General features: G+C 42.0%; 1 protein-coding gene across 8 annotated transcripts in view; it reads right to left on the minus strand.

The window, feature by feature from the left end:
• Window positions 1-25369, minus strand: part of FMN1 (formin 1) — a 383790-nt gene extending 358421 nt beyond the window's left edge. For 2 of the 8 annotated variants that reach the window (XM_070584371.1, XM_070584336.1), the window contains exons 1-3: window positions 25233-25369; window positions 24640-24761; window positions 8661-8725 (exon numbers count right to left, since the gene is read on the minus strand). The gene's annotated coding sequence lies outside the window, so the exon portion shown is untranslated. Of the gene's footprint in view, window positions 1-8660; window positions 8726-24639; window positions 24762-25059 lie in introns of all 8 variants that reach the window. The other 6 variants (XM_070584390.1, XM_070584353.1, XM_070584360.1 and 3 more) reach the window with 5 other exon arrangements.
• Window positions 25370-25466: the final 97 nt, after the last annotated feature.

Genomic DNA, 25466 nt, shown 5'->3' on the forward strand with positions numbered 1-25466 from the left:
ATCAGAAATCAAAAATTGCAGCTATCCAAATGGCAGGCTTGGAAAGAATAAAGGTAAATGTCTAAGTACACATTTATGAAACTGATAGAAAAGCCAAAGCTTTGATGTAATTATGGTTGCCCTAGATGAAACCTGTTATGGGAGCCTCATGTTGCTTCTAGAAATCTGTTTCTGGGATTCAAAACACACCCAAAACGGGGCTGGCCAGGTGGTGCAGTGGTTAAGTTCACGTGCTCCACTTCGGCAGCCTGGGATTCGCCTGTTCAGATCCCAGGCATGACCTATGCACCACTTACCAAGCCATTCCGTGGAAGGTGTCCCACATACAAAGAAGAGGAAGATGGGCACAGATGTTAGCTCGGGGCCAATCTTGCTCAGCAAAGAGGAGGACTGGCAGTGGATGTTAGCTAAGGACTAATCCCACCCCCCTACAAAAAAAAACAAAAACACCCTCCCCTCAAAATCCTTTGAAAAACATAAAACAATTTAATAAGAATATTTCCAAATTTGAGATTGCTAAAACCTATAGGTATATTGAAGAAAAAAATATATGCAGTAAAAAAAATTGAAATTGAATTTTGAGACAAATAGTTGTTCTGATTCTTAAGGGAGTGGTGGCTCTCTCCCCATTACCAGCACACAAGGGAACCCCTGGGAACTGAAGGACTCTGAGCACAGTTCTAACATCAGAAAGATTTTACATTGTCTGTGGAAAATTTCAGACAGTTTGAAATAAAACAAATACATAATAAGTACAGCAAATGGGTCTGCAATGGTAGGTAGAATGCAGACTGAGAAGGAAACGAAGGCCTGGGGTTCCATAGCTTACAGCCTTTTACAAAAAATTGCAATTGGCACAAATTTCTGTCTCACAAGTTGGAAAGTAAATCTGAATCAGATGAGACCACTAGGGCCACACTACTAGGTACTCTTTCGCCATTAGATTAAGTAATAACGTTCTCTAAAGTGGACACATCCTTGCATAATAAATCAATTTGCCAGTTGGAGGGATTCTGTGTGGATTAAGAGATCAGGATTTACCAAGAAAATCCTTCTTAAAGGGCCTGACATCATCAGGAGAAGCAGCCGTTCGGCTGCACTGGGGCCTATCTGAGCCAAATAAATTGACAGCACTCAAATCATTCTTCTAAAAAGCATGCTTTGGAACAGCAAATATTTTAGTAAATACCAACATTTTATAATATAAACAGCTTCAGGACATACAAGTTTAATCCCACCAATGGTTCTTGAATCTTAATCATTAATGGAGGGAAAATGTACTATGGGATTTTCTTAAATCTTGACGTTGGAAGACAGGATATCTCATTTCCACATTCCTTTTCCTCGGCCTCAATTGTCTTCCCAGACCCAAAATGTCACTAATACAGTCATAACTACAGTTAGTTTTTCAATTCTAAGATGTTTCAGTAAAATCTATACAATGAATACATATTCACAATTGCAGTCAGAAATGTGGTCATTTATACAACTATGTGTCAATATCATGAGCGGCCATTATAATGTGGGGCCAGGCATGACATACAAAGCACAATGATCCAAATGGGAGACACATATTATACATTTAAGGTGTTCACAAATTTTACAGTATTAATGAAAATTTGATGCTATTACTAAGGTGCAAAGAGGTGGCACACGTGGGCTTCGGACTAAACGATCAATCTCCATACTAGCTCAAGGTCCCACGATGAACTGGACGCAGAGGCTATAGGTATACGAGCAACCTGGGAGAAGGACGACAAGATGAGGAAAGGAGTGTCATGTGGATCTGCACGCAGTGATGAACTGCGGCCAGTTACACAACTAAGTGCAACTTGTCACCAAGGGATGGGACAGAAAAGGGAAGAAGGACAGGAGACTGACACTGGTTACGTGTTTTGACACTGAGTTGGAAATTCGCCATTTGTTATCTCATTTAACTCCAGCAATTATCTTCTGCTCATAAGGTTGTTATCTTCATTTTATATAACATAATAACTGAAGTTCACAAGAAGGAAGTGGGAGAGTTGGGTTTCAACACGAGGTCAGTCTAACCCCAAAGTCAAGAGTCCTCTCAGTACAGTACATTTGAGTAGGGGGGACCTGAAGACTGTCTCTCAATACTCTAGTTTATCATAAAGGATTTTAAAAAATAGGAAAAAGGAGAAGAGAAAGCAAATGATTTCAATAAAGCTGGAGAAAATATAAAGGATGAAGAAGTAAAGACTGACTTGTAGGAGGAAGAGAAGAATAGGGATGGGAGCCATATCACTGAAATGATGCAGAAAGTATAAGGATGCTCTTCCCAGAGGCTTGCTGATAAAAGAGCAGCATCGTATATCCCACAGGAAAATGAGGGCTCAGCTGAAGAACCTCAATCTAAAGTTGTTGGGTGGCAGAATGACATACCTGAGCCCAGCCTAGGATATCCAGTCCAACTCTTTGTGAAACTGACGGACAAGGAATCCTTCATGAGCTTATTATATGAGCAGATAAACGGAGAAGTTCTGGGGATTAGAGGAACAGGAAGAAGGAAAGGGTCATACTTATAGGAATCTGGAGAGAGAGGGGAAGTTGTGGGTAAGGGATAGGAGGAGAGAGAAAAAAAGATGAAGGCAATGGAGAGAAAAGAATAGCATCTGACCTAGACAAAGGAAAGAAGGTAGCAAACTTCTCTGTGTTCTTAAAAGACTTTGTAAGACTGAAACCAAGCAGTGTTGCTTCAGGGCTCAGGTGAGAAGGCATGGCCAGAGTCGGAGAAGGGGCCTTTCTTCCCCATGTACCATCTCCTTCAGTGCGCTAAGAACTCCAAAAGGCCATTACAGAAGCCTGCTGTGCTCAGAGGGTGTTGTTTTAATGGAAGGCACCAGCAGCAGAGGCCAGGACAACATGCAGTGAGGATGAGGCTGGAGGACAGTATGACAGTCCACTGAGCACACAGAAAACTCCAGGAAATAACTAAGGAGGTTTTAGGAGGTAGATGAGTCCCATGTAAACAGGAAAGAAGTAAGATTCACCACAACAGGATATTATTATTAATGTGGCCTCACTGGAACCCATAAACAAGTGACTGCTGGGTTATTAAGCTTACATAGGGTGAAGAAGCAGCAAAGGATACAGAAAAGTATAAGAAAGAGAAGAAACTCAATGATAAAGATGGCTCCCACCCCAAAGAAGGTAGAATCAAAGTCATCCAAACGACATGGGTTTCTTTGGAAGGCTTGCTATCGTTGGACATTTTTAAGTGCATGTTGGTGACTATTTGATAGAGCTTCTGAGGAAATTAAAGCATAATCCACCAGTTCCACAGCTCTATCAGTCCTTCTTAATCCCTCACCCATCTCAGATTCCAATCCATTACCAGGTCCTGCTGATTTTACCCCCATGAACAGCTAGGTGCTTGGATGAGCTGACCTTCAGAATCACTTGCAACCTAAGCTAGTGTTATTTTTTTGTACACATTATGGTATATATTCTTCTTTGAAATGAAAAGAATATTTGCTCTTTTAAGCTATATTTCATAATACTCCACATCATAAAATTTTCACTTCAAATAAAAACAGTAGATTCCAATAATCACTAGCATTTTCATGATTCAGTTAATTAGACCATTTAATTCCTTAAAACCCAGAATCTGATCCACTGATACTTGAGGGATTAATCAAATGTATCTAGACCAACAATGGCCTCTAGATTCTTGGGAACATAGGATCAAATGAGCAAATACCATGTAGTTTCTCAAGTTCCCAACTCCCATGCTATATGAGTGTTACTAATGACAAGATCCCCGTGTATGACTGACTGGCACATATCTGGACTTACAGAATAGTTGGACAAGCAGAAACATCTCCACGTTCTACACTGCAGTGTTTCCAAAAGCAAGGTGTAATGGTTCAATTGCATCATGACTTCTGTTTCAAAATCTGGGTGCTGACCCAGGGGACTAAATGGGGAGCTCACAACACTGAGGAGAACTTTCAGATGAAGAGAATTTTTCCCACCACATGTTTGCTTTAATTGATAAAATTAGATTCCTTTAAGAGGAAGGAACTGTTCTTTATGAGCTGAGTTTCAATCATGGTGAATTCCTAGGTTATTTCTAGACAGAGAATTGACATTCTGGAAGAAAACCGCCTCAGTCCTCTAAGTTTTTTACCATCTGTTTTCTCCTTTCATTATTTCTCTTTTATAAGAAATTCAAGAAGGCAATAAGCCCCTATTTCTCCACTTCCCCTCTCCTTTCTTTTATTTTTTTGTGAGGAAGATTGTCCCTGAGCTAACACCTGTGCCAATCTTCCTCTATTTTATGTGGGATGCTGCCACAGCGTGGCTTGACAAGCAGTGCTAGGTCCGCAACTGGGATCCAGACCCATGAACGCTGGGCTGCTGAAGCAGAGCACTCAAACCCAACCACTATGCCACTGGGCCAGCCTCCCTTTCCTTTGTTGTTTTTTTAAAGATCAGCACTTGAGCTAACATCTGTTGCCAATCTTCCTTTTTTTTTGTCTTCTTCTTATTCTCCCCAAAGCCCCCCAGTACATAGTTGTATATTCTAGTTATAGGTCCTTCTGGTTGTGCTATGTGGGATGCCACCTCAGCATGGCCTGATGAATGGTGCTGGGTCTGTGTCCAGGATTTGAACTGGTGAAACCTTGGGGCACCAAAGCTGAACTCATTCGAACTAAACCACTCGGCCATGGGGCCGGCCGGCCCCTTTTTCTTTGTTTTTAAATAAAAAAGTGAACCCTCAAAAGCCAAGCTTACAAGACTTCACACAGTGCTAGCCATATATCTGCTGAGGTGGGAACTGGAAACCAAAAGCTAGGTATGGCCCTAGTGGAGTCAAAATTTAGTACACATTAAAGTAAAGACCCTGAAAATACCTACCCCCTCTGTCTCCTACAAGCACACTTAGTGGTACTCTGCCATGGATGTCAAAAGCATCAAGAAATTCTCACCCATATACCATGGCCCTCAAATGAGAGGTTCTGCCCAGTTAGAGTATTTATTATTGTCAGAGTTGAACTGAGGCTACAATGCCTCAAAATTCCACAATGCCTCATACTTTTTGAAGGAATCTCACACACACGATCTTATTTAAATATGCAATCTATCTGAAAATTGTAGAAGACATGATCAGCACGTGAGGCACAAGCAGACATCACTGAGGAAGGCTTGAGAGAAATACCAGTTGGAGTGCTGCCACCACAGTAAATGGCACATTTTCCATTTAAAACTCATTCCTTGAGGCCAACTGTGCTAGACATTTTTCTGTACACTATTCTAGATGCATATTTTGTCTCTGGCATCTCCAAACAGCTTCTTTGTGTTTCCCTTCCTCTCACTTATAAGACATTCTCTTTCCTGTCCTTAAGAAAATTCACTTTCAAAATCTGACCAGATATAAACCCTTTAGATTTTGACTACATATGTCAGCCATCACAGGAGTATTTTCATTTTCAGGGTGGCCCTGTCAAAGGGAAGGATAGGGTGTGCAGCCAACTTAGGGAATTCCAACTTAAATAGAAGAGGTATGATATGGTCAGAGGTCTTCCTAGCGCTGACAAAATCCTACTGCTTCTGCCTGCAGCTAAGACATGACTTAGGCATGCCAAGAGTATTTCTAAGCATATGTTCTCAAGCGAAAGATGAAGGAACAGTCTATGTCTTTAAATAGTTAAGGTAATTACTATTTAGTGAGCACTTGCCATGGTACTGGGCACTCTTCTTAGGGCTTTATCTGTTGTAACACATTCACTTTCACAAAAAAAGTCTCTGAGGTAGGTACTATCATTATTCCCATTCTACAGCAAAGAAACTGAGGCACAGAGAGAGTAAGAAACTTGCCCAGGGTCTCAGAGCTAGTAAGTGGCTGAGCCGCAATCTGAACCCAGATGGTTCACCCCAGGGCCCTGGCTCTGAAAATCCCTTACAGGACTGACTGGGGACACTGAGTCTCATTCAGAAGACAGACCCACTCGTTTACTAACTCTTCTTTTTAAGTCATAGAATAGGGAGCACTCACCCGTGGCACAACTGGTCCGGGACTGATCAAAGTCTTCCCGTGGCATAGTTTCCCCTCAGGCAGTGCAGACCGAGGAACAGTGAAGTCAGAGGCTTGGGCTCAAGTCCAGCTCTGCAGTTACTAACAGAGGGGGCTTCTGCAAGTCATTTAACCTCTCTGTACCTCAGTGTCCTCTTCTGCAAAACAGCTTTTTATTCTCCCAATTTACGGTGCAATTCCATAAAGCCCCCTGCAGAGAAATGGAGCCCACTCTCCAAACTGCTTTCCTAGGCCGAGTAAATTCAGGGCACACACGGGATCTGGAGCCAAAAGACCTCACGGGATGGTAAGGGGTGGAAGCAGGCAAGGGGAATGGCATAAGAAACTTACAAGTAGGGGAACCAAGCCAAACTTTCATCAGGAATGCAAGAACTAGAAGGAAAGCAAGTGAAGTGTTGAAAACAAGTAACACTGAATGTAAAATTAGCACTGGTGAAAAAGAAACGAATTAATCAAGGCTTATTATTTCCACCTCTATTGTAAAAGGAAGTTCCTTGTTAGCTTAAGTGAGACCCAGGGCACAGTGATCTCCCTGCCTCAGTACTTCTAGAGCATTTTTCTCCCTTTGCTCCAAACCCTTTATTTGGCACTCAGCGTGCACTATCTGAAGAGGGTCTTCAATTGCTCCCTCCACGGCCTGCTCTGGGGCTCAAATCTCTTTAGCCTTCTTTGTCAGAACGTCTGGCTAAATCCTAACTATACCCATGACCTCAGACTTCAGATGTCCCTGGGCTCCGTGACTCACAGTCTTGAGGTCCTGAGTGTCCTCCCTCCATCCCCTTGGCACAGCTTTAGGACCCATTCTGCCCAGGTGCAAATGCCAGCTCTTCCCCTTAGCATGGTAACCTCAGCTATGGAATCTCTATGCACCTCAAACTACACCTAAACTACAGGTAAATCATGAAACCTGACAGACCTATCGGCATTTAGAACCCAGTGTCTGATACATAGTAGGGGCTCCATAAGTAATTGCTATTATTAGGATGTGTTCCAGACCCCCATTATCCAGGAATAGAATCCCAGCACATTCTGCTTCCTATTGACAATTAACGCTTTTTCCTGTTTGATTAAAAGCTTCCCAAGCGGAGGGACTCTCATCATCATCATCTTTGCATTCCCTTCAGTATATGCCTTCAAGATGGGGACATTCAGTAAATAGTGGACTAAAGTGTCATTATCTCAAGATATAAATTCAACCTGTGTCTCTGCCTGAAAAGTCAAGCACATTAGTATTTTAGCCAGAATGAATGATTAATGATAGCTTGCGTCTTACTTTCCAACAAACACAACAATTAAAGTAGACAAAAAATCATTATCAGAAACAAAATTGACTTTCTATCGCTAAAACATGTATCAAGGAAAGAAAAATATGAAAAATACAAAAGTTAGATTAGAGAGTAAAAGACTAGATCAATACCAAAATTTCTATTAAAGATCAGATTAAAGTGACAGTAGGGAATATGAAAAGTGAAGAGAAGAGATTTTTATTCTCTTTTTGGTGAGGAAGACCATTGCTGAGCTAACATCTGTGCCCATCTTCCTCTATTTTCTACGTGGGATGCTGCCACAGCATGGCTTGATGAGCAGTGTGTAGGTCCACGCCCTGGGTCTGAACCCATGAACCCCAGGCCGCCAAAGCAGAGCAAGCAAACTTAACTACTATGCCACTGGGCCAGCCCCAAAAAGAGATTTTTCCACATGCTCCAAGATATTAACCAAGGGGAAAAACTGGATTTATGAAACCTTGACCAGTGCCTGAGACAGAAATGAAAGGTGTGATTTCAGGATTCTACCATAAACCAAAGATATATATATATATTTCATTGTTCCCTTTGCCTGACCTGCCCCAGAATGTTTATGACTCAATCTCTGGCTACATTCAGGTATCTGCTCAAATGATGCCTCATGAAAAGGCTTCCTGGGTGACTCGACACGAAAGAGTACCCTTAGCCAATGTGACTCTCCAGCCCTTACCCTGAGGCATTTGTGTCCATGGAACTTGTCACCTGCCACATTATATACCTATTGGTTACTTGGTCTCATCCCCACACACTGTAGAACACAACCACCATGAAAGGAGGAGCTTCGTTCCTGTATGCCATGTGCTTGAGAGATTAACTAGAAATCACAAGTGCTCAATAAAAGTCTGTCCAATGAGCGATCCATTTAGTAAGACAAATATTAATAAATATATATGTGAAGTGTTTAAAATAGTGCCTGGCACACAGCGGGCCCAGTTAGCTATTTACAGTAGGATTAGGCATAGCAGTATTTCTCCCTCAATTCTTTGTGATGGTTTAGTAACAAGTCTTCTGCCTCTAGTGACTAGAAAAGTGGGAAGAATTAGATAAGGAGCGGGGGAGGCAGCTTTGAAATCTAAGAGTGGAGTTATTTACCTTATTTAGGGGGCAAATGGGAATTACTAACATGCTCTGTAGTGGAGCATGGTCAAAAAGCAAGCTTTAGTGGGATTGGGGGGCTAACAAGGTGGGAGGGGGAGCAAGGCTGGAACAAGGAAGCTGGGGATGAAGTGTGGGCCAGGGAGCAGCTTGCCAGTGAGAAGTACAACATGCGGCAATGATTTAGTCCACCTTCTTACCTAGATCGACCTTCGCTTGGGCAGGCTCCAGGCTTTGAGATGTCAAAAATGTGATGCCACCAGGCCTGTGTAGAAAAAATAATAAAGGCTTACCTGAAGCAATTTGCACCTTAGGGCTGTGTGTGTGCGTGTGTGTGTGCGTGTGTGTGTGTGTGTGTGTGTGTATGTGTACTGCTATGTTGCTGTGTTGCTTGTATTTTGGGGGAAGCCAATTCTAAGGAGATCTCAAAAACAGGGAATCATGATCCTGACCCCTTTTTCTTCTGATGAGTCTAGCAAAGATCCTGTATCTTTCATGAGCCTACCATCATCTCTCACCCGAAAGACTGTATAGCACAGGGTGACCAACGGCACTGGCTTGCCCATGATTGAGGAGTTTCCAGGATGCAGGCCTTTCAGGGCTAAAACCAGCAAAGTCCCAAGCAAACCAGTACTGGTTGGCCACCCTCCCACTGCAGGGCCTCCAAATTGATCTGTGCTCATTCACCTGCTGTTTGCACTGCCACCAACAATCTTTTCAAGACAAAAATTTGACCGTGTCACCTCCTCAACTAGTCACACGCAGTCAAAGCCCTTCAGTAGCAATCTTGCTCTTAAGACAGATTGCAGCCCTTAACACAGCCTGAAAGGCTCTACACAGTTGGGTCCCTACTTATTTTTCCAGCTCCATTTCATACAATGCCCCAGCCACAGTGACCTTTCAGTAAGGCCACACGCAGGCCACTCTGTCCTGCCACAAGGGCTCCACACATACTCTTCCCTCTGCACAGAATATGACTGCCATCCCTCTTTTACACAGAAAACTCGTCATCATTTTTCATATCGTAGCTCCATCACCGTCACTTTTTCAGAGGAGTCTTTCTTGACTCCCCTGAGCAGACAAATCCCTTCTTCTGCACCCTTCTGGTGTCACAGCCACTGCTGTCAGGACCCACCCCTATCCTCTCAACAGGCATGGCCACACAGCGAGCACTACTCACAGCAAACACCTGTGACTTTCTGCCCCATGGCTTTTGTCTGTCCATGGGAGCACTGTCACCTGAACACAGGCTGCTACCGAGAGAGACTGGAGACTGGGGGCCATGATACAGAATCCAAATTTTATTCTAAGACCAACGGGAAGCTTTTTGAGAGTTTTAAGGAGAGACGCGATCTGATTACATTTTTAAAAGGTCACTTAGGCTACCATATGGAAAACAGACTGTGAAAGGGCAGGCGAGAAAGCAGAGAGAGAGACCAGACCATTTTTCTAGAAGGAATCATTGTGGAGGTGCAACTGAAAGCATAATAAAAAGTGGCTATTTGTAGCACAGAGCAGTTAGAGCCTTCAAGTGTAGGGCCAGCTCCTGACCAGCAGCTTATCTGAGAAGGTTCTCTGAAGTCTGTTTCATTCAATTTGGTTCTTGGGAGGGGGCTAAAAATCTTACTCTTTTTATGTATGAAGTAGAGATAAACATATAGTACATCACCAGATATGCAGTTTATCTGTGATATTAACATTTCATGGTAGGGGACAATCAGGCAAAAGTCTAAAGTAAAGAGACAATGAAAAAAAGATTGAGAAACACTGTTCCAGAATATTAGACAGGCTGCAGGCTTCTTCCTCAGACCATTAGGTGCTCTTAAGCTGGCCTGGGATGGCCCCTGGCCTCCTGGACAAATAGCCCAAAAACTGCCCTGTCCCCTCACCTTTCCTCAGAGCTGCACAGACACTGACTAATTCACCTTCTCAATGGAAAGATGGTCCAGTAAGATACGATGGTCTATTTGCAAGCCAGCCTCTCTAAACACAGATGCTCCTGTTTGGACACTCCCGAGATGGACAAGTGAAGGAAGTTTCAGGAATTACACAGGGCAATGCAAATACTGTGTGTCTGGGCAGGATCTCTCGTCCTGTGTTTCATGTTTCTCTTTCTGTCAAGACTCCGTCTACCGGGTTAATATCTAAAATATACAAAGAACACATACATCTCAATAACAAGAAAACCAACAACCCAATTAAAAAAATGGGCAAAAGATCTGAACAGAGATTTCTCCAGAGAAGATATACAGATGGCCAACAGGCATATGAAAAGATGCTCAACATCATTAGCTATCAGGGAAATGCAAATCAAAACTACAATGAGGTATTACCTCACTCCGATCAGAATGGCTATAATTAACAAGACAGGAAACAACAAGTGTTAGAGAGGATGTGGAGAGAAGGGAACCCTTGTTCACTGCTGGTGGCAGTGCAAATTGGTGCAGCCACTATGGAAAGCAGTGTGGAGTATCCTCAGAAAATTAAGAATAGATCTACCATATGATCCAGCTATCCCACTGCTGGGTATTTATCCAAAGAACTTAAAAACTCAAAGGCATAAAGATACATGCACCCCTATGTTCATTGCAGCATTATTCACAATAGCCAAGACTTGGAAGCAACCTAGGTGGCCATCAAGGGATGAATGGATAAAGAAGATGTGGTATATACACACAATGAATACTATGCAGCCATAAGAAACGATGAAATCCGGCCATTTGTGACAACATGGATGGACTTTGAGGGTATTATGCTGAGTGAAATAAGTCAGAGGGAGAAAGTCAAATACTGTATGATCTCACTCATAAGTAGAAGATAAAAACAACGACAAACAAACACATAGCATTGGAGATTGGATTGCTGGTTACCACAGGGGAAGGGTGGGGAACAGGGTTGGGGGCAAAAGGGGTGATTAGGCTCACAAGTGAGGGGATGGACTATAATTAGTTTTTGGGTGGTGAACATGATGTAATCTACACAGAATTCAAAATATATTACGATGTACATCTGAAAGCTATATATTATTATAATCCAATGTTACTGCAATTAAAAAATAATAAAAATTTTAAAAAAAGACTGTCTACCTCTCGCCTGATGAATTCCTATGCTTCCAGCAGAGCCCAAATCTTGAGGAAAAAATTATCCCTTCCTTTGAGCATCCAGAGTAGTTTGTAAAAATAGTATTAATGGCAACTATTTCTTGAGCACCTGTGGCAGGCATTATGCTAAACATTTTACCTTAATCATTTCATCTAATCCTCCCACTATTAATCCCATTTTACAGATAGGAAACCGAGGCTTAGAGAATTGAAGGGACTTGCTTGAGGTCATAGCTAATACATGGTAGAGTGGAGACTCAACACCAAGCAGCCTCTTAATCCCTGGACTGTACATACACTGTTAGACTACTCACCCCACCGTATTTAAATCAGCAATTTATGTGCCTCTTTCCTGTATTACTTCTAACATAAATGACCCAAGCCAGGTGTCATGAAAAAAGAATGAGTAGTACAAACAAATCCTAATGCATAATTTTGGGATATTACTTACTGAGACTCAGCTTCCTCATTTATAAGATGGAGACAATAAATGCCTACCTAATAGGTTTGTCATCAAGATAAACTTAGACATAACTTTTAATGTACTACCACAGTTCTAGCACCTAAAGGCCCATTCAATTAAACAAGTACTAATTGAGGGCCTATAGAATTCCAGGCTTCATGATGGCATTGAGGATAAAAGAAATAATAAAATAGCTCTTACAGAGCTAACACACTAGGAATTTCATATATTCTGGTTGCTCTCAGTTTTTGAAGGCAGGGACTATGTGTTATTCAACGCTGAATTTTTAGGGTTCAGTAACGCCTAGCACCAAACAGGCACTCAACAAATTTTTAGGGAATGAATGAAGGATGGTCTACACAGTTTCAGAGACCCTACACACTGGGGCTTACGAATGACTGTGTCAAGTTAGTGTTGACACTTACCAGTCAGCAAAATCACTGAAAATAAAGCACAAAGATATCTCACCCAGAGTCTATAGGCATTAAATTCATTTCAGCATCAAGCTACTATTAAAAAACTCTCAAAATTATATTCACAGAGCAAAATGGAATACCATAACCTGAACAATGTACAAATGAACGGACAACAGCCGGGAGGTGGGGAGAGGTAGACAGGAGGAAGATCCAAAAGTGTTAATCTTTAAAAAAAGAGAGTCAATGGATACTGTCTAAAGAGGAAAACATTCATAAAAACAGCAATATAATTAACGATAATGACTCTAACCTCTTAATATTTTTCATGATACTTTAGCCATAGAGAGATTTTTTTAAAGAAATCATATATCTTGAAATGAGGTAAAATTCTCTGAAGTTTGACCATTCTTTAGTTTCAATTCAGTTTCTAATTGCTCGAAAATTTGAAAAATTAATCATTTTTGTTATAAATAGCTTCTTCTCTACTTATTTTTATAAAAGTATTTCTATCTAAGCACCCATCCATCCTTAGCTAGGTAGGTAGGTAGGTAGATAGACAGACAGACAGGTAGGTAGATAGATAGATAGATAGATTTATGTGTGAAATGATGGTCACCTAAGGTTAATAATGGGAACTGTAGTATTTGAGATGGTTTAAAAAATTGCTGTCTTTGTAACTTTTTGCCTTATTTGAGTTCTTGAAAATCAACAGATATGACTTTTTAAAAGTGTGTTTCCTAAAAACAAAGGGAGAGAATACGCCAAGATGTAGTTAATTCTTCCTAGTGGCAATATGGATCATTGTTATTTTCTTCTTTGTACCTTTTGGTATTTTCTACACTTCCAAAATGATTTTTAAAAGGGTTTTACATCAGATTTTACAGTCATGATTATGTTTCTCTCCTCTTCAGTTAGACTCTAAAATAGAAAGGTTTTTTTTCTACTTATGTTGCAAATGATGTCTTTAAAGTGACTTGAGAATCCAATTTGCAAAGCAAAAAAGACTGGATTCTTCTGAATGTTCTTTATAAATGTAATCCACCCACTTAAATAGAGTAGAGAGCTAATAATGGCTATATGTATGCTTGTAATTTTTTAAGGTTTTTACCTGAAGCATGAGAGATTATGAAAAGCTTCATGATGTCAGACTATGTCTGATGGAGTCTTGAAGACCAAGATTTCAAACTGAGTGGCTTTCCTTGTCCCTTTTTGTTTAAGACATGATTATTGAATGTCAACATCTGCTTGCTGTGGTAAATGACAAACTAAAATAATCCAGTCATTACCTTCTAGTTAAGAAGACTAATCTGAAATACACAAATGGTTACATAGCTGTTAAGGGACTGGCTTATGTGAGATGCTTTGGAGAGTGACAGGTGTAATACCTAGGCTACCTGTACAGGTTTTGTAGAAGGTGCCATAGTAATATTTTTTCATTTACAAAGGTTTGGGAGAAAAGTTGGGATTCTGACTTATTCCTTAAAATAACTCAAGGAATCTATTCAGTTTTATGTAGCCTAGAAATTTAGGGATAATAGAATTCAGTGCTCCCTGGGTGTTGTATGATTATATTAATATTACAGAAAGTTTTTTCCATTCAGTCAACCTGGATGTGAAACCGTTGATCACTGTCAATTCCAATTTAGAAAATAGAAAATAAAAAATTCTTGCTTTTGGGAACTGTCTCCTCTCAATGACAGTTTGTAGCTTATGTTTGTTTGTTTGTTTTTAATGAAGGAAAGAAAAACATTTTCAGAAAACTGTATCTGTGAAACGCTTTAACTACTATTGCAGTCTGTCAAAACGTGGGTTGGCATTTTTCTAGTCCAGGAGTTAATAATATTCATAGGGAAAATACTGGAATCTTAGATTTAGAGAAACTAGGAGTTATCCATTCCATGCCACCTCTCTCCCAACGTAAGACCCTCTCCCTTACTGTAACCCTCATGGATGGCCATCCAGTCTCAATTTCAACTCTGTCATGGCAAAGTGTTCTCTACCCCACAAGGAAGCCTCATGGCATTCCAGACAGCCCTAAAAGTAAAAAAAAAAATCCCTTGTTCTGAGTCATAATCAATTTCCCTTGATATCTTTCCAGTGATGCTTGTTATTACTTCCAGAGCTGCAATGAGTAAATCCAGCTCCTCTTCTGTCCAGCAGTCCTTTAAACACCTGAAAGCCAGTCTTGTTTCCTGAGATGCCTTCCCCTCCTCACAAAACCACCCCAGTCTCTCCAGCAAGCCCTCAAATGGAAGCCCTTCCATCCTCGAAAACCCTGCACACCGTCTGACTGTTCCCACAGCATCCTACTACAAAGCCATACTACAAAGCAGTGCCTGCAGCTAAAAGCAGCTCAGAAAATGCCAAAAGTTGCTCCAGGGTCACAAGTACAATTCTTGCAACAGTCACTGTAAATCATTAGACAAACACACCTTAAATGGCTAGATTCTATCTTACTATCTCGTCACCTATCTTGAGTTTCAGTTTCCTCTTCACCGTGGGTTTCTGCCTTTGCAATTTTGAAGAACATTCTTAAATTACTTTTGGTAGCACACAACTGAAACTGATTTTGTCTACCTTAACAAAAAGAGAAATGTATCCAATTTCATGAAATTCATGGGCAATTTCACGAAATCAGAGAAAGAGGAGAAAAGCCAAGAGCAGGAAGAACAGGAAGCAGAGCCTTCCAGTGGCCTCAGCAGCAGGGCGCGGAGGCCACTGCTGCGGAGGCCAACACCGTGGAGCACTTCTCTTATCGTGATTTAATGCCAGCAACTCTTAGTCATTTCAATCCCTCAATCCTAAACTCCAATTCTTGGTGAAGAAACGCCACTGGCTCAGCTTGGGTCAGATTTCTGTCCTTGGTTTAAATAGCATTGGCCAGGGACATGCTATTGTGTATATGGAGCCCAAGCTTGTCTACTGGGGTCAATTTTAGAGAAAAGGAAATGGATGTGAACAAGACAGATATCCCAAATTACCGTACTTCTAAAGGAAAGTAATATTCCAAGATATTACCCTATGTTTCTTTTCATTTCTCCTTGTGTTTTTCCCCTTTGGCTGGACCCTCCCAATAAGGCAGGTATCAGAATTGGTGTTCACTGCATCAAGAGAGGTAATGTGGCAAGGAGAAAAAGAGAAATAGCTTGAGAATATTTCTGGATTTTGTTTTCCAATCCTAAACTCTTACAAGAACATAGGGAATTTTCTGAAGGAGATAAAAAGGAATGAGATGTATCGACATGAAGAATCTTGAAGAAACATGCAAGGATTTATCTCCCCAGGGCTGTTAGGAAAGGAGAGAGAGACTTATGGATCCTGGGAGATGGCGAAGCCAGGCCCTGCTTTTTGGCAGTGTCCCAGGGAGGCCACAAGACCCCCACAGCTGTGTGAGGTACATCTAGGCAGAAGGAACGATAGGAAATGTCACCAAAAGATTTCTACAGACCAAGGATGACCCAAACAACTGTAACTGAGAGAGCCACGTGAGCAGAAACAGCAGGTGCTACGGCGTAAGCTGTGTGGTCAGATGCCTCAATGACCAGAGGGTCCCCCTCCCAATGCTGCTCCACTGTGGCAGTCCCCTAGAGCCTTGACACAACTCTGGCAAGTCCTGTGACCCTAAGAAGGACTGAGGGTAAATCTTCCACAGTCCCAGAAGGAAGAGGCTTGAAACAGAAATGAACACGATTTGTAAAAGAATAGAGAGCTGAGGGGCCGGCCCACTTGCACAGTGGTTAAGTTTGCACATTCTACTTCAGTGGCCCAGGGTTCACTGGTTCAGATCCCGGGGTGGACCTATGCACCGCTTCCCAGCCATGCTGTGGCAGGCATCCCACATATAAAGTAGAGGAAGATGGGCATGGATGTTAGCTCAGGGCCAGTCTTCCTCAGCAAAAAGAGGGAGGATTCGTGGAAGATGTTAGCTCAGGGCTAATCTTCCTCAAAAGAAAAATTTTAAAAAATAAAAATAAAGAGCTGAGACACTATTTATATACCTGCTTTTGTAGATGGAGATTCGCATCTGATACACTTGAATGGGAAAGACAAGAGCAAAATAAGAATTGAGTAGTTCTGCTTTCATCTCTCTCTGTGATTTTGACTCCACCTTTTTCAAGCGGCAGAATCTGTACATCATGCACTACTGTAATGTTAAGAGCCCTCTTCTATAAAAATTGGCTTAGTAATTTTTTCAAATCCTCTTCTTATTCATGACTTCAGTTTTCCTGATGCTATTATTCTGGGTGCCTGGGTGGAATCTTAGACTATATACCCCTCTGCTCTCTTCTGTGTGTTTCTTCCTCTTTAGATGAGGTTCAAGTACAAGCTTCCTATACAACCACTGTAGAATCTTCAGCTACTTCTCCCTTTTGCTTTGTCATTTGCCCAATTTGTGACTAAGATATTAGAATTTTGTTTATCTTTTTAAGATTTTTCATTCATTTTGGTAAGAACACTTAACATGAAATCTACCCTGTTAACAAATGTTTTTGGGTTTGTTTTTTTTTTTGGTGAGGAAGATTGGCCCTGAGATAACATCCATTGCCAATCTTCCTCTATTTTGTATGTGGGACGCCACCACAGCATGGCTAGATGAGTGGTGTGTAGGTCTGTGCCCAGCATCCAAACTCATGAACCCTGGGCCACCAAAGCAGAGCATGTGAACTTAATCACTATACCAACAGGCCAGTCCCATCCATCTTAACAAATTCTTAAGTGTACAACACAGTATTATTGACTATAGATACAGAATTTTGTTTTTCCTTACAAATTCTGTCTTAGTTAAGATCCTAAAGCTAGCTCACCATGTTGCAATTTGGCAGCTATTGATATGTTTTAACCAAAAATGGAAAAAAAAAAAAAAAAGAGCAAGCCCTAAAAGCTGAGTCTGAGAGTTGACTGTCCTTTCATTTTTGTCGTTGGCAGGGCTGTTACTTTTTGAAGAGAAGTTGAGTGATGTAATAAACAAAGCCCAAGGACTCTGGTGACCTGGATCTATTCTTGGCTGTGCCACTGACCGTGAGCGACCTTGAGCAAGTCGCTTTTTATCTCCTCATCTCAGTTTTCTCCACTGTACAACTAGAAAAATATCTCATCACCTACCTAAAGAATAATTTGGGTACGAGAATTACAGAGGAAGAAACAAGATATTGCTGCTTGAGAAAACAGTAAGTTTTTTTTTAATCTGCTTCCGTTTCCCTTACGACCCTAGGGTATCATGGAGTTTCAGTTGTTCAAATCATCATGAAAGTTAGAATTAACCTATATTTTCAGAGCTTAAAAGAAAACAGGAGCAGTTTAAGACAAATCAGAAAGTGACCTGAACACAAGGACAGTACACCCTATTACGTGTGATATGTTCTACTTATATTTATTTAGGGTGGGTGGGTAGGAAAGAGTGGATTCAAAATCCAGTTGGTCTCCTGTAGGTAAAAGGTAGAGGCTATTACCGCAAAAACAGATAAAAGGAGATACGGACATTGGCAAATGGGGACAGGACAGATGCCAATTCCGTAGATGAATTCCATTTTCTGCAGATCTGTGGGCTTTAAAAACATTATTTGCAAAGCTTTCCAAATATGAACTAGGCTTAGAAAATTTTCTAAAGTAGCTGTCTTTATCTAAGAAGAGAAAGGATAATCATTTTAATGTCTAAAAGAAGCAACTCTTGCTTTTCACTAGGTCCATACCCAGAATACTGCACTATATTTATGACTTATCCTGCTTTGAAAGTTTAAAAAATTTTAAAGCCAGGAATGTTCCTTGTAGCTTACTAGGGCACAGACAGAAGGTGAAATACAAGGCCAGCAGGTAGAGTAAATACTACCCAGATTCCTTTCAGAGCCATACTCTTAAGTAAGTTCTTTAACCTCTCCGAGCTGATTTGTTCATCTATACGAGAGGTAGAATACCACTTACCTATGGCACAGAGGTACCTACTAGTAGACTAGGTAACTAAGGGAAGGAGCTTAAATCTCCTGTATGAAGCACAGGATGGACACAGAGGAAACATACAACTCATGCTCACTGCCTGCCCTTGGAACTGATTTTGAGGACATTCTTCTTAGAATAGAACATCACCAAGTTATATGGACTCCCTAGTGCAAGGATGAGAAACAGGCTTTATTAGTACTCATAGGGCTAAAACCATAGAAATTCAGTCAGTGTACAGATCAAAGCAGTAATACACCCTTTGGAAACAGTGACAAATAAAGATTTTAGTGACCAAACGCATTTAACCCAGCAATATTTGCCCAGTTGTAATTCTCACAGAGGAGAAAGCTCATTAAACACTATGACAGCAATTGTCCTTCCAAAGTACTTTCTCCATGCCAGCTCAGCAATCTTTCCAACATCGAAGAGCAGAAAAGCTGCTCTGAAACACTTAAGGAACTGAGAGAAACTTGGAGAAACAGAGACACTGGAAAGAGCTCTTGGGGAGCACGAGACGGTAGTACTACAATCATCTATGTGCTGCTCACAAGGGTTTTCTCTCAGTCCCCGATGATGCCATTCTTTCAGAGAATTTCACTGGAACTTCATCTGTGCAAACGTCATGGTCTGGAAAACGTTACCATTTCTCAAAATTACCACAGTGAGTGGATCACTGTGGGGAGCTTCTTTTCTTAAGTAGACAGGTTCTCCCTCGCCCTGAAACATCCGTATTTTTCCTTCCATGTTTCACAGGGGAAATCATTGGACAAAGCACCTCGGCCTGGATGAGTGAGGACAGATACTCATGTGGGCAAAAACAGGACAACTGTAGCTGAAGAAGAGCAGCACGCACTGCTCTGTTGGGCAGATTTCTAAATACTGGCCTGCAGGTCATCCCATGTTCTCTGTGCTTCTTTCACAAAAATGTACACTAGAGCACCCTTACTGCGATGTTAATACCAGTACGTGACAGTGGCCCATAATGGTGTTTCCTGCCCTACTTTTACAGCCTTACCTACCCTCCCCAGTCAGCCTTCGGGCTGCATTTGCTACTTGTCCATTAATGCCCATTAATCCTGATGACCAACATGAATATTAAAAAGTCCTGCCTACCCAACCTTCATTCCTGTTGCTGTGTAGGCCAGTCAGAAAGTTCACTGGAACACCAAAGGCCATCACCAGAGACATTAAAGCTGTAAACCAGGAAATTCATCAAATTGCCACTGCCTGTCCTCACTCCATCATGTAAGTATGCTTTGAATCCAATATCTAGAAATAATCTCCACCAACTGCCCTCTGGACTCAAAACTGGGTTTACAGAGATAGAATAAATGAAAAGCAATACGGAAAGTTAACATATTGAGGTATATGAGGAAGCCATCTTGGTTTAAAACCGATTCGGCCTGAGCTTGTTTTTCCAGAATGGCCTGATGTGGCCTGCTAAGCATGCAGTGTACATCAGCTTTAAACATTTAGCAAAGCAAAGACTGATGCCTTTAAAGATAGAGATGGATGTCTCCCCCCAACATCAGCATTTCTTTAAAGATAAGCATTCCTTCCCAGAACCCACGGTCAGATTGACCTGCTGTGTACATCTTGCGACTAGAGTAAAAAGAGAAAAAAGTATTCCTGTCATATGTGATGGCTGTTCCTTGTTCCCGGACAGTATATAACCATGCCGTACACCTCACTTCTCCAGAGGGCTTCCTTCCCTGGTGGAGGTCCCTCTCCTGGGATATAGTCCTCAGAATTGGCTCAAATATTAAATTCACCTCAATTTTGACCCATAGATTGATTATTGGTTATTTACATCAACAACAGTTCATTCTAACCATTAACATTTGTCTTTTGTTCCCATACAAATGCCCCTTACTAAATGCCTAATTGCTTACACCCTATAGAGGCCTACCTTACTCTCACCGACACCCCTGCTTCCTTAAATGAGATGTACCTGTTTAACTGGAATGACTTATTCCCAGGACTAGGAGACTGATTCAAGGAGATGGGGCAAGGCATTTAAATTTGTCCTTTTCTGTCTTCTCATCCTTGTTCCAATGTATGTTTTTGTCTCTCCCCTCTTTGCAGATCTCTCATCTTGCAAACCCCAACCCAAATCTCTCTAAACTACCAGCTCAGCTTTTGATATATGAAACTTCCTCAAAAAAAAAAAAAGACATTTCAAAGGGCAGAATGAGGGGTACTGGAAAATACTACAGCAAAAGATGCCTCTTTGGCATATGGATTATTTTGAGCTAAAGGCCATAAGAACCAAGATGCAGAAAAAGCTCTAAAAACAGTGCACATGTTTTCCTTCTTAAGGCAACTTACATTTATGAAGGAAATTTCAATTTGTAAAAGGTGGCTCCTTCTCCTACGCCAAGAAGAGTAAGAACACTTAAGAACTCTTATCAATGGAAAAGGCACAGACTTAAACCTGCATAACAAACCTTATTAAACAACCCTTGTCTACCATACTTTTCCTGGTCGCCTTCCCATAACTTCCCTCCCCAGAAGCCCAAAACTCCTTTTCCTTTAACCTAAGATGGCATGTAAGCCCATGATCTAACCACCCCTTGGAGCTACCCATGTCTGGGTGCTCCCATGTATAAGTGTGATATACATGCTAATAAACCTCTATTTTTCTCTTTTTCTAAAAAAGTCCTGTCTACCTCCAAAATAGTTCCCCCAAAAGCACGTGACTCAGAAGACCAAGGCAAAAAAGTGTTTTGAAAGATGTTGGTCTTTACCAATGAACCACGACACTTTAGAAAAGAGAAACAGGTATCGCCCCCATATGATGGAACACAATACAGGTTAGTCTTGATTAAGGAAATAGACGAATTGGTTTAAAAAAAGCAAAAACAAGGGGTCGGCCCTGTGGCCAAGTGGTTAAAGTTCTGCATGCTCCACTTTGGCAGCCCAGGGTTTGCAGGTTCAGATCCCGGATGCAGACTACTCCACTCATCAGGGAGCATCCCACATACAAAAGTAGAGGACAACTGGCACGGATGTTGGCTCAGGGTTAATCTTCCTCAAGCCAAAAAAAAAGAGGAGGACTGGCAACAGATGTTCACTCAGGGTAAATCTGCCTCACACACACACACACACAAAAAACAAAATAAAAGCAAGAACAAAAAACCTAGCCAGTGGCCTGCTTCCTGCAGAGGTGAATTACAGACAGCATTTCAGGAAAGTAGTGAAGTAAGGTGACCCAAAGGGAATACCAACTCTTCCTCCTGCCTCAGCCCCATACACAGACTATGGCATTATATATTCAAAGCCTACAGAAACACAGATTACTCAGGGAGATGTTTACATCTAGCCAGAGAACCTGAGAAACCTAAGTGGGAGGAGATAGTCCATTTCCCAGAGCCTGGCTTTTTTTAACATGTTGACAAGGAAAGGAGGTTTGTAGCCTTCTTTCCCTTTTCCCACTTTAGTAACTTTTATATTACAGGGCACAAGATGACTGCTTTGTCAGCACTTCTGCACAGATGCTAAACACAGGGCTGTTTCAATTCCCTTGCAAGGCCAGCCTGTTGGTGCAAGCTCCTATTTGCTCCACAAGGATACAATTCCCATGGTTTAGCATCTCTACAAGATCAAGCAAATCAGATTAATGGTTGTAATTCTGTCAACACACAGGCTGAGACCTGCTGAGAATAAAGCTGATTTTTAACATGGAGACTATGTGCCTCTAAAAATAATAGCTCCTGTTAAAACAAAATCCCAACAAGAAATTCTGAGTAACCCCCAAACACTATCTACCAACAGTGCAATCACTGTCTATTATTAAATATCTCTGATAAATATTCACAATTACGCAAGTAAAGTTTTAATAAGAAAACCATTAAAGGCAAGATCATCTAAAACATACCACTGCCTGGGATGACATGCATGAGTCCAAAGCTTTCATATAAAATTAGACTTTGAGTCACTATATGTGAGGTAGGAGAGAAGGGCTTCTGAACCCTCAATGAAGGATGTTTACTCTCATTCCTCCCATTCCTCTTCCTTTGGGGGCAGATCCACCAATTTTCTGTCCGGAGAGGGAGGAAGGCAAGGATATAAGGACCACTCCCAGACAATCATGAGACTCATAGGACCCCATTCCCTTAGCCAAGGTATTCATTCTAGGCAAGGTTAAGCCTGTGACCGAAGACTGATCAATCACAGTTCTTTCCTAGGATTCACTTTGGAGCTAGAGGAGAAGAAAGCTCTCCTTGGGTCACAGAGCTAGATGGACATGAAACTAGAGCTTAAGAAGCCACTGAAAGGAAAAAGTCTGTGATAGCAAAGAGTAAGGCCAAGACAGAGAAAGAAGAGCAGAAGTAAAAGACAGACCTAAAGAGACAGACAGAGACAAAGAGACAGAAATCAGGCTAGCAACCAGAAAAGCATCTGAATCTCAGGACCTGCCTGCGGGTAGACCAGCTTCCTTCCCAAGACATGAGAGTCTGGTCATGGCTCGGTTATGTTAGCCAAAAATGCCCATTTTAGCTTATGATTTTTTTCTGCTGAATTCCTGTCCCATACAACAGAAAGAATCCTAACTAAAATAGTCGACAATATACTCTAAAATTCAAAGTGGCCCCAAAGAGCAGATAAGACAGTTAACCTCTCTTTCTAAATGAGAAAATTGAACCACATAGCTATTCAGTAATTGCTTGCTGTTTTCTACAAGGGCAAAGAGAAATATATTCTTCTTAGACAAGAAAAATATGGTAAAACACAAGTTTTTTCAGGCTCGAAAGTCAGACTTTCTTCAATTCCCAGGGAAATTTGAAGAAAAGCAGTTTTTTTGCTTCCCCTGGGCAGAAGCCAATGCATTCACTAGTCATTCTGTAAAACGCACAATTACCAAGTCAGTACACTGGACAGCCAAGGAGAAAGGAGCAGCCTGGGACAGGCCCAGAGGCCCCGCAATCATCTCTAAAGCTGCATCTTCCATGCATCTTAATAGAGCTTGCTAAGCATTTGCACAGGCTGGTGAGAAAAATGTCTGTCCAAACACAGGTGGCTTCAACCAGTGCCACCCCTCTAAGACAGAGTGCTGTGAGGAACCTGAAGACTGCCATCCCTCATTAGCATCAGCTGTAAGACCAAAAAAGGATGGAGAAAGATAATGGGGAAAAAAATGCACATTTTAGGGACAGAATACTTGCCTTTATTTTCCTTGTGGGCAAGTATTATTAGTAACAGTTACCATTCACTCCCCACTTACTCTGTGCCAGGAACTACTAAGCATTTTATAGTATCTCATTTAGTCCTTAAGACTTCCCCTATGAGGCAGGTAATACTATGCCCACTTTACAAACAAGAAACTAAAGTTCAAAAAGGTCAATGACTTGCCAAAATCATTAAGCTAGTAAGTGACTGGTCCAGGATTTGAGCCCATGTGACAGGTTTATGAGTTTAATCATTATGATGCACCGTCTCCCAACTTTTATCCCTTGTTTCTCTCCAGTGAGGCCACTACTCCTTAGTTCCTACAGTATATCTAACCGCATTTTACTCATTGGTCCTACTACTGGGCTATAAACACAGTTGGGAAAAAGGATACTAAGGGTTAGCTCTCTCTGTCCAAGAAGAAGTAGAACTTTTATAACACTTTTAAAGCAATATCTTCTATAATAACAGGTAATCTGGTATGTAACTCTCAGTTTTCCCTCCTGAAAAAGGGTTAATAAGTCTGAGATCCAAGTAATCTTGTAATAAGCCCTAAGAACAGCTGAGCAATGGCTGTTGAATCCCAATGGTGTGCCCGTAAGATGCTACTTGCTGTAGACCACACAACATAATTCTCTCTGCCAGGAACTTAGATCGCCCAAGGTGGCATTGTCCATGATGACACACACCCTATATGTAAACACCGATCATGCTTTGGTACAACTGGAGCCATACTGGAAGAAAGTCAGATCTCAAGCTACTTGACTTGGTCCTCTTAAAGGCTTGGGTCTGGGCATTCACCTCTCCATGACTGAAGCACCCAAATTGCACAGTCTATACCACTGGTCTTGGACTCTGCCTTTAGCCCATCAGAAGCATGTGAGTGCCAAAGTCAAACTCTCCAGGAGTCAGCAAGCAGCAGTGGGGATGCCTAAAACAAAGCGTTCTCTGTGGTAATCTCAACTGCAAATGGGGATACGGAAACTTCCCCCATTCACAACCTGCTCCAGCTACTTGTCCTTGAGTTAAGTAAGGACTTGGCTCTGGCTTCAGGGTGCAAGGGCACTGATTGTTATTTGGGGGCATCAGCACTTACATGCCTGAACTGAGTCTGTCTTTGCAGAACTTGAAGAGCTCTGGTGGAGGAAGGAAATGTTGATGGTGGTGGTCGTGGTGATGATGATGACGAAAGAAGGAAACAGTGTTGGTGAATGTCACCTATGAATATAAGCAGAAAGCAGCACCAGATAGCCTTCTAGTCATTGCCAGTCAATCACGAAGCAGCTTCTGTTCCCAAACCAACCCCACTGAGGTGCTCCCCCTCTGAACTAAACACATCCAGCTTCAAAATAAAGCGCTGTATCCATCCCTCCCTCCCTCGCCCGCCCTTCCGTCCTTCCTGTGCCAAGCTGGGAATGAGACTGCAGCGGCGGGTCAAAGGGACTCGGACCTGAGACTTAACTACAGTTCTGTAGTGAGGAGCCTTAAGGTGAGCCGGGGGGTCCCACCAACGCACTTTGGAGCTTGAGGAACCGACGCAGAAACGGAAGAAGGTAAGGTAACCGGGCAAAAGATTTGATGCCTTTTTCCGAGAGCCCTGAAGACCCGGCAGGCGGAGCAGGTAGCCTTTGGTCGGGAAGGAGAAGAGGCGGGGCAGACTGCCAGCAAGACAGACGAGGCTCTCTTTACCTGACCAGGTGCAGCAGCCGTAGCGGCTGCGGCGAGGATGCTGCGCTCGAGTCCAGAGACAGAGCCCAAAGCGGCCTCAGCGCCAGCCTCCGCCAAGGCCCCGCCCCCAGCCCCGAGACCCCGCCTCCCTAGCACGCGCCGGCCCGACGGGCTGTTTGGGGGAGGCAAGCTGTGAATTGATCGGCGTGGCTGATGACCAATGGGAACGTGCAGCGGCGCCAGGGGTGGGCGGAT

This window comes from Equus przewalskii, chromosome 1 (genome assembly GCF_037783145.1).
Source record: "Equus przewalskii isolate Varuska chromosome 1, EquPr2, whole genome shotgun sequence".
Classification (NCBI taxonomy): Eukaryota; Metazoa; Chordata; class Mammalia; order Perissodactyla; family Equidae; genus Equus; species Equus przewalskii.